Source organism: Calidris pugnax, unplaced genomic scaffold (genome assembly GCF_001431845.1).
Source record: "Calidris pugnax isolate Ruff unplaced genomic scaffold, ASM143184v1 scaffold188, whole genome shotgun sequence".
In the NCBI taxonomy this organism is placed as follows: domain Eukaryota; kingdom Metazoa; phylum Chordata; class Aves; order Charadriiformes; family Scolopacidae; genus Calidris; species Calidris pugnax.
Window position 1 is genome coordinate 9,149,229 of NW_015091257.1, and position 12,833 is coordinate 9,162,061.

The window sequence follows — 12,833 nt, forward strand, 5'->3', positions numbered from 1 at the left end:
GAATTCTGTGCGTGTTGTTCCTTATTCTTTTCTGGCTGCTTTGCATCCTGCTCTGAAGAGCTGGGGCTGGGTGACTGCGCTCGTAACACGGTGTCACGGCCTCAAGGGTTACCCGGCCCATGGGGGGACAAAGATCACAACTGGGGGTTCATAGGATTTTGTAATACACGAGGGTGTTGAGACTTTATCCTTGGCTTTACCATAAATAGCACATAAATCTCCACTAGCAAGTATACTTAAGGTTAAGAAAGCAAATATGTATATCAAGCTATTACAAAGTATTATCCGCAAGCAGTAGTGTAGCAACACTTGATAATGTAGCAGCAATTAATTATAGCGACAATCAATGACAGCAGCACCCAATAATAGTAGCAATGAAGTCTACATATGTAAAATATTACCAGTTACGACAAAGTTTTTACTAGTGAAGCAAATCTATCAATGATGTATAACAGCAGATGTAGTTACGACAGTTAACTTACATGTGGCACCAAACACGTTGGACACATCTTGGAATGGGCCCAGCCATCCCACAGGTGGGAGAAGAAACTAGACCAGCCCTGGATGTGGCCTCAGTGGAGGAACAGTAAAACGAGAGGCAGAGTCTCACTTCAAAGATGATCCATGTCACGGAGTCCCCATGAGGGTCCAGGGTCTTGTAGAAAGTTCACTCAGACCTGTTTAGGAAATGGACAAGTATGTGCAGCACAGAAAGAGAGAGAGAAGCTCCAGTTTTGGATAGAAAGTAACTTTTATATCGTAGAGGCATAAGAAGGTGTTGGACACCATCACTTGGAGAAGCCAATGGATGCTGATGATTTCTGTTTTCTCAGACCAATTTTTATTTTCCAGGACTTTTCCTGTTCTTGCAGTTAGAACAGCCAATGGCAGCTACCAATTCTTGCTTTCTCAGGTTGTTTTCTCCATTTTCCAAACTATTTTGCAGCTTTTCAGATTGTAAGTTACTATTACAGTTCCTCCGTTGTGCACTTACTGAGGGTATCTCGGGATGTCTCCGGTTCCTAGGTACCCGGCTGCACTTCAGAGATGCTGGCTGTGCTTCTGAAGGACACTTCTGGTTCCCAGGCTCACAGCACCCAGGCCCAGCAGGCAATTTCTCTCTTGGTATTTCAGCAGACATCTGTTGGATGCTTGTCCCCTTCTAGCCAGGTCACCTTTACGGCTCCTCACTTCACATATTTATTGTTCGGTTTCTTTCCTCCCCTTCCGTGATGCATTTATTGGAAATCTATACAGCTGGTATGGAACCAATATGAGGAGGACTGGGTTGAAGTACTTTTTAAAAAATTTCCTCAAAAGGAAGTTTCTCCAGATAAAATAAACTGAACCATAGATTGGTCTAGCTAAACTGTTAATTTTTCTGTAAGCTATCAAGGCCTAAAATTCAACCTTGCTTGAGCAGCTGGAGGTTTTGGAAGGACTTCAGAGTATTCCAGGCCACATGATGAGGTTTTAGTTTGTTTTCTGTTTAGGCATCATCAAAGGTGTCTAGAGAAGAGGGGTGCCCTGTCCCCCAACAGATGCTCTGGCGCCAGGAAAGGGGATTCCTGCAGTTGTCCCCTCTGGCGGGAGCTCCCATGGGCACCATCTCATGGCTCCTCTCTCTGCTTGGGACTCATGGCACTGACACCTCAAAGGAGACAGTGGAGGTTTTTTACCTTTAAAAAGTTGATTGTTGTGTGGTTTTTAGCTGGGTTTTATTTCACGGAGTGGTACCCACATCACTTTGTGGGGGATTCAACAAGAAACGTGGGATTTTTGCTTTGTGAACATGTAACACGCTGAGCATTCACCTGAGCTAAGGCTCAGCAAACACCAAAAGCCTTCAAACAGAACTAACGTTCTTACTGAGCAGAGTCTTACATGTTCCATCATCGAGTTTTTTGGTGTTTAAGGACCTACAACCCTAAGTTAGGATTGATACACAACGTTTGAGCAGGGTAAAGTGCTAGAAAAACCAGTATGCTGGTGATCAGCACGTCACTGCACCATCAAATACTCAGAGAAAGTAATGCCCTTTCGTGCCACTTCTCTCAGTTCATGCTCTGAAATTTGCACAGTGTTAATGTACAATTAATTCCCTGTAACTGCACAAGTTGAAAGCAGTCAGACAAATACATTTGTCCACTCTCATGAGACCGGGAGTCACCAACGGTCTTGGTAACAGTTTCTCTAAGAACCTGAGAGCTGAGGAGGCTGCCACAGCGGGGCTAGAGCTTTAGAAGGTAGCGCTATGTAAAAACCCTCACTTCACCTCTTACTTCAATAAATGCTATGCAATGATCCTATTTTTAATCACATCATTCCCAGGCATTTCAAGAAAATGCATGACTGTCAAACTCAAATTGTAGTTTGGCTTTCCTTTATTTGTCCTGTAAGTATTTACTTAGCTTGTACGTTATTTGACAACTAACACTGGAAGCACTGAGCAGCCCTAAACACTCGCTTCTCGCTTCTGCCAGCGTGTGATACAATAGCAGGGTATTTGTCAGAGCTGTTCTGGGAAGATCTAATATTGCAGCATCTCATTCAAAGTCACTTATTTCCTTGCCATCTTTCTATTATCATTTCCTGTCAAGGGAAAGATCAGCTTTGCCCATTAAGAGAGCATACAACTTCATATCTAAGCTCCATGGCCCAAAAAGTAATTTTTAAAGCTTTGAAGTCTCTTAAGTGAAGAAATGACTCACTTGGCAAGGAATTTATCGTTCTTGCCTGACTCCTTTCCCAACAGGAAGGAAGATCTTTGCTTCCTTAGAGATAGGTTTTTTCTATTTCCTTTTAAATATATTCACAAACCCAAAAGAATACAAAACCTAATAGCCACAGGAAAGGAGCTATATCCTTTTCTCCTGCTGCAAGGCCTGACATCTTCTTTTTGACATCTACTTTAACAGAAGCAGCCTTGACTCCACCATATAAATCATTAGTATCTATGCCAATACAAATTTAAAGAAAATATTCTGCTCATCTTTTTCCAAATCCTTCCCATTAAATAACGAGGACAAAGTTGGAGTCCTCATCCTATGCCAGAGTAATTCAGCACAGTAAAAAACACAAAACATCAAGACAGGATTTAGTTGCCGAGCACTGCCATTCTGCAGTTCCAAAACTCAGAATTATCTCACTAGGCTTCTGAAAAATCTGTGGTGTCAAGTGAGCATCTTGTTCCTACACACTGTGATGTAGTCCCTGAAAAATTCTGAATATTTTCTTCAAGGACAAGACAGAAAGATCAAACTCTTAGAATGGTTTTTGAGACTTTCTGCAGTCCTTACAACCACCGTGTCCTACCAGCTGGACTGGAAGAGGTGTCAAATCCCTACAGAAAATATCGTCAGTGAGGACACTTGAGGGGGATGGGATCACAGACTCCTGAAAAAAGCAGAAATCTGATGCTAAAGGTCCACAGTGTGATGTTGCCATCTTTGAAGTCCTGGACAATGGGTGTTTATCCACTTCTTTCCCAAAGCCTCCTTTGAGGAGAATGGTGATAAATTCCTGTGCAAGAAGATGACCTTGTCTCATCATCCATCCACTTGGTTTCCTCTGTGGAGAATGACACAGAGAGCCTGTGGTTTATTCAGCCTGCAGAAGCACCCATTTTTTTCATATCCACATTAAAGGTCCAGGTCTCATGACTTGATGAAGGAATACACATCAAAGCCATTAAAAAAAATATATAAATAAAACCTTTCTAATCTACTCACTTTTAGAATGCCATTCCTAGTCAGGCCTGCTTCAGTGCAGAGCCATCGCTGAAGATTGGAGTAAGATCTATAAAAAATCTTTTCACAGACAAGAAACATCAGCTTTTAACAGAAAATCCTAGATCTCCTAGATGATAAAATGGTTAAAAAAATGTGTTGGTACAAAAAAAAATGCTCTGGACTTGGTGCCAGAGTCTCCAAAAGATCGATAGATTCAGGTGGATTTCTCCAGATGTTTGTTAACTGAAGGTGTTGGGGAAAAAACAGCCTTTCTAATCACTGCAGAAGCTCCCCCAGCCCTCCTGAGACTGGGGAAGCTAATAGAAAATTAACCACATACATCACTGAGGACCACTTACCAACAAAAAAACCCATTCCCATCAATACAAACCAGCACATTTCTGCCCGGTTTTTGCTTCTGCAGTGTCAGAGAAGCGAGCAGAAATTATCAGCACTCAGATGGGGAGAGAGGAATTAGTCTACACACGCCTTCAAGCTGAGAAGGTGTCCCACAGCTTTCCCTGCCAAATCTTACATATAATTTACTTTTAAAAAACCCACCAACACCCTGATCCATTTATTGAGCCAAATCAATTCCAGCAGGAACTGAACTCACAGCAGCACCTCCAGCAGAAAAGAAAAAAAATCATTTTATTACATATTGTCACTTGCTCACCCCTTTCCCCATTCTGAACCACGAAATGTTTGGTGCTCATTCCTCCTTCGGTGGAAAGATGAGCTGATCAGTTCCCAAAATGAAATTCATTTAAGAAAATGAAGACCATCTTGCTTTCTGCTCTACTAATTGGACCTAATTCATTAATACTATCTTTCTCCTTGTTATGCCCTGTGTATCTTGGGCTGGGAAAGATAGATAGCACGAGCTGAGTATCTGAATTCATTTCTAAGATGGACTTTGTCATTGGACTTGCTTCTCCCAAGCAAATATCCCACAGTAGGCTCCTGGAGGCCCATGTAAGAGATTCTTACTTGAGTTGGTTGAAATAAAATAAACCCAAACAAACACCCCACCCATCAATGGAAAATGGCCCTGAAAAAAAATCACTAAGAAGACAAAGCAATGGCAATTTATGAGAATATGTTGCTGAATTTCTTTGATGGTGTTTTTGAAGGTTTTGAAGGCAGTAGTGAATTGCATGTTGAAATTGTATTTCAATAAAAATTTAAGTTTTGGTAAATAGAATATTTGTTTATCATTTCAGTAGTATCTTCTGGGGAGCTTGTTATTTTTTAATAAAAGACATTAACATTTCAGGGAGAACCACCAAAAAAGCTGTAAAAACAAACAAACAAACAAAAAATTGTAGTTTACCCATCATGAGAAACGATGAAATTATAATGTTAAAACCTAAGGAGCGTGTGTGTGGTCCTATGTACGTGTGCACTGACACCTGAGCTGTTTGTGTAATTACGCCTGAATATTTATCAGCTTCTTTCACAAGTGTCTACAGGAGCAGGACAAGAGGCAACCCCACAGTTTCATAGGTACGATCTGCATCCCCCCCGGAACAGAATGAAGCCATTAACTGGGTATCATCTCCTAATAAACTAAAACAATACATAGCATTTTGGTCTCCCTGTCATGTACTAATAAAACTAATACCCGAAACAGGTGCCATGAAAAAAAAATAAATCTTTTTAAGGTTGTACAGCCCCATAACTGAGAGGCTGGTGGTGAGGCAGCTCTGCTGACAGGCACTGATGCCCGGGAGCAGCACCTGGACCATCCCTCACAGCCTTGGTGGGAGCCCTGAGCATGGGGCCATGGCTCCCTGGGCGCTCCCAGTAAAAATTAACGCTGCCAGACCAGAGCAAGGAGGTGGAATACAGGCCTCCTGCCACCAGGCTGTAAGATCAGCACCGTCTGAGTTTCTCCCCTCATTTGGACCTAGTGAAGATTTAATTTCATCCAGGCAGTGGGGGGGCTCCAAGAGGCAAGAGCAGGACTGATGTGATGGCAAGGGCATGAGCACTTGTGTGTCTCACCACCCCATGGGAGGATAAACTTGTGTAGAAGAGAGGAACAGTTCTCAGACACTTGTGGATGCCTTTGTGTCTTCAGCTCAACCACTTGTGCCTTTCACAGGTTTCCAGGTAGTCAACACTGGCCTTGTTACCATTTAAGTCATAGAGCTCACAGCATCAGAGCCCAGCAAACAAATCACAGAATGACATGGGGTTGGAAGGGACCTCTGGAGATCATCTAGTCCAACCCCCCTGCCAAAGCAGGTCCACCTACAGCAGGTTGCACAGGAACATATCCAGGCGGGTTTTGAATGTCTCTAGAGAAGGAGACTCCACCACCCCCCTGGGCAGCCTGTTCCAGTGCTCTGCTACCATTAAAGTGAAGAAGTTCCTCCTCATGTTTAGGTGGAACTTCTTATATTCAAGTTTGTGCTTATTTCCTCGTCCTATCCCAAAGGAGAAAAAAACGTTTAAAAGCATTCATTAAAAAGCCTTTTGTCTTTAGCAAAAATTATTTTGTTTATGTAGATGTGATTTTTTTATTATTATTATTTTAAATTCAAACCTTATATTGCAGGAATCTGGGTATACCAGCTTTCAGGCTATAAAACCCCTGGGAAATAAGGAGAGAGCCTCCTTATCTAGCCTCTGCTGAATGGTTCTGGGTGTAGCTGCATTCCTAGGGGGTGGCTGACTGCCTCGGAGCCAGGTTGTCACCCAGAGCGCTTGGCAGGGCTGGGGGAATGCCTCTGATCCTTGGCAAGTCCTGCCTGGTGCCTGGAGGAACGGGCTGGTGAGAAGAATGCTGTGCTCCCCCTCACATGGAGGCGCATGACCAGGGCCAGGGTGGGAGGAAGCCATTTCCACTGCCACATAAAATGTGGTGCTCGGTCCAGTGCTTTAGCCTAAGGAGAAAGTTGTGGTGTTGCTTTTTTTTTTTTTAATTTTTCCTCTTTTCCTGAAGGAAATTCACCAAGTTCTGCTGCAGCAGGAAAAACCAGAGCAGATGCTGTCAGGTGGATGCAGCTGTGATGAACGGCTGCCAGCGTTTCTCATGCTGTCCTGAGCCTCAGTGCCCTCTGAGCGGGGAGGACACCGCAAGGACAACCCAGCCAGCACAGCTTGTTCCTTACTTTGCACAAAAAACCCCCTCAGAACTGTTTTAAACCCGTATCTTTAAAATGTACCTTTTCAATAAGCATGATAAAAGAGGCCGTGTTTGGTTTTAGACATTTTCAAGACTTTTCAGGAGGCTCACAGATCGGTGGTGGGTACCTCTCAAAGGCAGCTGGAGAGCAAGGATCCAAGGCCTCCATTTACCCTCTGTGTCCCTCTCGGCTATGCTGTGTGAAAGTGTTCAGTAGGTCACAGGAGGCAGAGGAAAGCTGTGAAAAACTAGGTTAGGACAAGGCTTTGCTGACAAAAGTTGTCTTTATTAAGAGACACGCTGTCGGCCCTGCTCTCCAGAGGGAGGGAACCCATCTCAATCCCTCATGGCTCTTTTCCACCCCTTAAGACCCAGGTTCCTTCCCACAGAAATGAGGGCAGAAGGGTGAATCTCATCCTGATATGACACCAGGACACAAAGAGAGACCCACGGTCCCCCTGGGTACTGCCACTCATGACACAACAGAGCCACAAGTGATAATGAGCTGCCAGCCTCCCCAGCTCAAGGCGCTGGCTTTGCACCAAAATGTCCCCTTGAAGCTTAAGAGGCTTCCTGCCACCCCAAATACAGTAAGACCCAGCATCCAAGAGATGAAGGAGCATCACAAAGTCTTCTCACCACTTTCATCCCTGGATAGTTTTCACCACATCAGCAAGAGGAAGCGGGCACAAACTTGAACATAAGAAGTTCCATCGAAACATGAGGAGGAACTTCTTCACTTTGAGGCTGGCAGAGCACTGGAACAGGCTGCCCAGCTCCATATCTGAAGACATTAAAAACCGCCCGGACACATTCCTGTGCAACCTGCTCTAGGTGGACCTGATTTGACAGGGGGGTTGGACTAGATGATCTCCAGAGGTCCCTTCCAACCCCATGTCATTCTGTGATTCTGTGATTCTTGTTCCCCACTCCTCCTTGCTGCTGGGGATGGGAAAGTGGTACTGCTGGCAATAAACCCTGCCAAAGTAATGAAGCCCAATGAAAAATGTGCAATAAGACCCATCCCCACTTACGATGTCACAAAGAGAAGTGGGGTCTTAAAACCTGACTTAGGCTTGTTTTAACGGTAGATCTTTTCATTTATAAACAGATGATAAAGAGTCCTTAAATACCTCATAGATCTTTTCCAATGGATGCTTAGGTAGATTTCACGGCTGTCTTCCCGTTGCATTAAGGTGACACAAATTACTTGGTGGGCTTTTTTGGCATACTGACTTTTTTTTCCTAGTATTATTGCTTAAACTGATTGTGTTATTTGTATACAAATACTTTTTTTACCTTTGGACAAGCAAAGAATACCCAATTTCTTCTGTTCAAGCTTCACAGGGCAAAGAATTCTGTTCTAAGAATTTATTCAGATTAAGAACATACCATACTCATATTTGTAACTATAAATGACAGAGGCCTTTCATTCAGAGGCCTTATAGAGAGACACGCTAACATGCACGGCTGTTAGAAATAATAGTTTCTAAGCACAGCAGACTGACATCTCCAGCTGGAATTCACTTCCTTTCTGGAGATGACAGCCATCGTGTGACTCACAGCAAAACCACCCGCTCCCTTGTTTTCCTGAGTGAGTTCAGTCTCCGGCTCCCTCAAAAGGCTCAGACTAGAAAACCCTCTGTGCACGCTCCCAGCTCAGAAACAAAAAAGCAAACTTTAACATCCATTAGTCTGTGCCCAACACTTGGTCAAAAGACCTACCAGGACAAGGGTGAGAGCCCAGATCACAGGAGGCTTGGAATCACAGACTGGTTGAGGTGGGAAGGGACCTCTGGAGATCACCTGGTCCAACCCTCTGCTCCAGCAGGGCCACCTGGAGCTGGTTGCTGTGATAAGGTGATACAGGCACTGGACATTGGGCCCAGGTGCTTCCAGGTCTTGCCCCTGGGGCAGCTCCCACAAAATGGATGCTTGCCTTTTGGGAGCCAAATTAAAACTACACACTGTTTTCAGAGAAGCTAATGAAGTGTCACTGGATGACAGCGGGTTTCGATTCCCCACTAAGTAAAACTGGATTCACACCAGGGCTGTGAGAATTGAAGGTCTTAACCCTCCATTGCCTTTTAAAACAGGGCCTTGCCCTTGCCTAGCCACCAGGTTTTTAACCTGTTTAATCAAGCAACACGGAAATGTGAATTTGAACCAGCCCCACACAGCTTCCTGTGTAAAAGCGTCACTCTTCTCTCAGACAGTTTTCCATAAAAAAAAAAAAAGTAGTAGTAGAGAAACTCCAAGCTGGGTGGAGAGGTAGTGTCTACTGGGAGAAAAGCAAGCGCTTAGGCTGTTTCTCTACACCTCTGCTAAGTAACTGCAAAATACTTTCTACTGCCTGCCAAATGCTCAAGCAAGTTTTGGAGTCCTTTTTTAAAGGACTAAAAAGGACTCTTGTAGTTTCTTGTGGCTGAGACTTTCTGTCTGCAAAATCCTAATCTTATCCGGAAGTTGCCCAGAATACATCCCTCACTCAACATCATAGGAAATTATTTCAGTGGGATTCCTCATTTCACCTTCATCAGAAGCCCGTGCTTTTTGGCGTGAGGAAAGGGAAAGTTAGGACAATTCCACTCTGAAGTATTTGTTTCCTCACTCTACACGGGTAAATCCCTGCTGGGAATTCTTCCTTGTTATCCTCAGTCCACATTAACATCAATTAGCATGCTCAGTGTGAACACCCACACAAGCTGGCATTCCCATGTCCTACATATTTATGCTACTTCCACTGCACTATGGAGCTTCTGGCTTGTACACAGCCAGACTCCAGCTCTGACTCCATGGATTGGCATCATATCAGTCCAACTTCCCAGATACATTATAGTGTTTTCTAATACTAAGGGCATGATAGTCTCTTGGGCATAAAAGGAATGTACTGAAATATAGATAGCTAACTATAATATAGATATATAGAAATATAGGTAACTAATATAGGTAACTTTTTCTAGTGGTTCTTTAACACAGTATTGCATTTTCACCTCTCATTCTGCTCGTAAAATGTATTTGAAAGAGAAAAAAAGGAGGTAAATGTATTCGAAAGAAAAAAAAGGAGGTAAATGTAGGCACAGTCCTGTAGAAGCAAATACAGCTAAAAACATACTACAGTCAAGTCTATGGCATTGTAAGTGATCATGTTAACTAATGCTTCAATGAACACAATTGGCCTGTACCTGCCTTATCCCATACTAACTTTTTAAAACACATATGACATATAAGGCATTGAAGGAGCCCATCAAATTTATTTTTTGTTATCAGCTAACCACTTCACAAAATAATCACTCCTGTAAAATGCAGAGAAGCCTGAAATAATTTCCAAGGCTCTAAAAAGTCTCTAATCCCGAAGACATTAAAATTGAGATCTAGAGCTGAGCTTTCTACCTCTGAGACATAAGCATTTCTATATTAATTAGAAACATGGGCTTCTCGACGTGTGGGTGCCACCTTTGAGTCCCACCAATGTTTCCATTATATTGCGATTGACCCAATTCACACAACCCTGTGGGCTCCAGCAAGGTCACCCATCCCTTTGGCCTTTCAACCTTCACTCTAGCCCTGCCATGATCAGCAAAATGTCTTCTCAAGGCCTTCAATTACACAGCACACAAAAAGCCATCCCCACCCATGCTGGTCCTTTCTGTAGAATGAGACATGCAAGTTCACAGGCCAGCAGGTCCTTGTTGTACCACACATTTAAACATACCAAGCAGGAGCAAGGGTAGGCTAGCTGGGAGCACTCTAAACCACGGGGCTATCAAAGGTCTAGGGATGGCTACAGTGGTTCTTTTTCCAGGTATGATGGTCTGATTTCTTTTCTATGACTCTCAATCTTGTACAGTGTGGGCAGACAGAAGCTGGAGAGAGCTAGAAAGCCACCCCTTCTTGTTAGCTGCATGGAAGAAGGTGCTTCAGTTTGCTTTGTGCTTTTATTTCGGGTGCAAACTCAAATGCTACCATCACTCAGTGAGATCTTCTCAGCCTTTTGAAAACTTCACCTAGAAATCTCCTAATGAGTTTAGCTCTCTGATTGTTCAAGAGTTTGCTTAGAGAGGTTTGGGAGAACCAACTTTCCATACAGCTCAGAGCATACCCTAGGGAATATAAACTGCCTGGGAAAACAGATTCAAATGCATCCCTGGATCTAACTGTGCTCCCTACTTTTCTCTCAGTAAGGACTGAAAGACTGTCTTTCACTCTGAAAACTGCACCTTCTTCAGCTGCCAGCTTCCCTATCCACACAGATGCAAGCCTGCTCCTCAAAGGATGACTGACCCAGATATCATCTGACCTATATTAAAATGACGTTAGTTACCACGTGGTTTAGTGATCTCCATCTGGGATTACTGTAAACTTGAGGAATCCGTGAAAATTAAGAAAATTTTAGAAGATCAGATAACTTTTCATCATGAATACACAAGGACAACTTCTGAATTACAAGTCAAGCCCTGTTATACAGTGGATGGAGGGGGCAGGGGAATGACATTTAGCTTTTCACTTTCTAGCTTTCTCCATGGATTTGGTCTACAAGACTAGAGGAAGGGCTTAATGAGAGGTGTAGTTAGGATTTTGGTATTCAGACATCTGGTGGATCTCATAAATGCAGAGCTTTGGTATGCAAGAAGTCTGCCTATTCAAGTAGTTTATGATTTTACTAGTGCTCATATTTCAGCTCTGCAATTAGCCTGAACATCTGGCCAAATTAAATAGCAATTAAATGTATGAGACTGGCAGTTCCACACATCCTCTTCCACCAGCAGAGAACAGCTAGGAGTGTTTAAGAAAGTATTACAGGATATGAGAGGACACTTTTCCTGGAAGTTTTCATTTTATCTTTGAGGGCTTAAAAATAAGTTTTGGTGAGTAGAGGGAACCCTTACTGTGAATGGTTGGATTTGATATGCTGGGTTGGGAGGGGAGGAGGGTGTTAAATAGAGTCAATTCAGCTGCACTGCCCTGTATGCAGAGATACCCATTTTATCCACTACAGCAATTTTATTTCAGCGCATGGATTCAACTACTTTTTTAAATTTACATTTTTTCCCCTTCAATAAATTCAGAAAGGCTTTGTTGTGCTCTAATACATCCAAAATAAGCTAAAATTCACAACTGCTATACTCCTAAAGCAGGACTGTAGCTACATATGTTTTATCAGACAATATCTGATCTTGCTCCCTATTTACTTTTCCTCTGAGTCACATGTTGCTGTTCCAGAGAAACAGCTGCATTCTGCTGGTGAACTGAAGAGCTGTGTGACCGTGGAAGAGAGGCGCTGCCACAGACAGCGTAAGATGAGGACCATAGACTCTGACTGCATCTATGGACTTCAGGACTGACAAGATCTCTCCCCTGTTAACCGAAGCCATGTTTGAAACACACCTTAGAAAACAAATATTTAGGCCAGAGACAAGCACTTCCCACATTCACCAGAACAATCTGCCAGCATGCTCCTAAAAACAGGAGTATTTGAAGAGATGATAGGATAGAAATCTGGAATTAACACACTATGATGACTATACAGATACAAATTGACACCAGAATGAAAACTAGGATGTTCTTCTATGTGCTGGTAAGCACAAGGTTGTTCTCAGTGGAGAGTGGGTGGCACACTTAAGAAGGCAGTGTTTAGGTCGGTGTTACAGCTATACTGTCCTGGACACAGTGTCTATAGCATGCCCTCGCTCACTCTTGGAGCACACACTTAGCTTGCCCCAAAATGAAGCCCGAGGCTGCCCTGTGACCTGCCTGCAGCAAGTACAGGCAGTGAGGGGCAATCGGGAGATGCACCTCAAAAGCACCATCCTGCTGGGAAGAGATGGGTGCAGCTGGCAATGCCTGCAGAAGATAACACTTTGCCTGAATTGTTGAACGGTGAGGCAAGAACAAGGTCTGTGTGGGGTGAAATCAAATGTGGTCATGGTGTCACACAAGCAGAACCAATTATCACCCCGTTTTAAGCC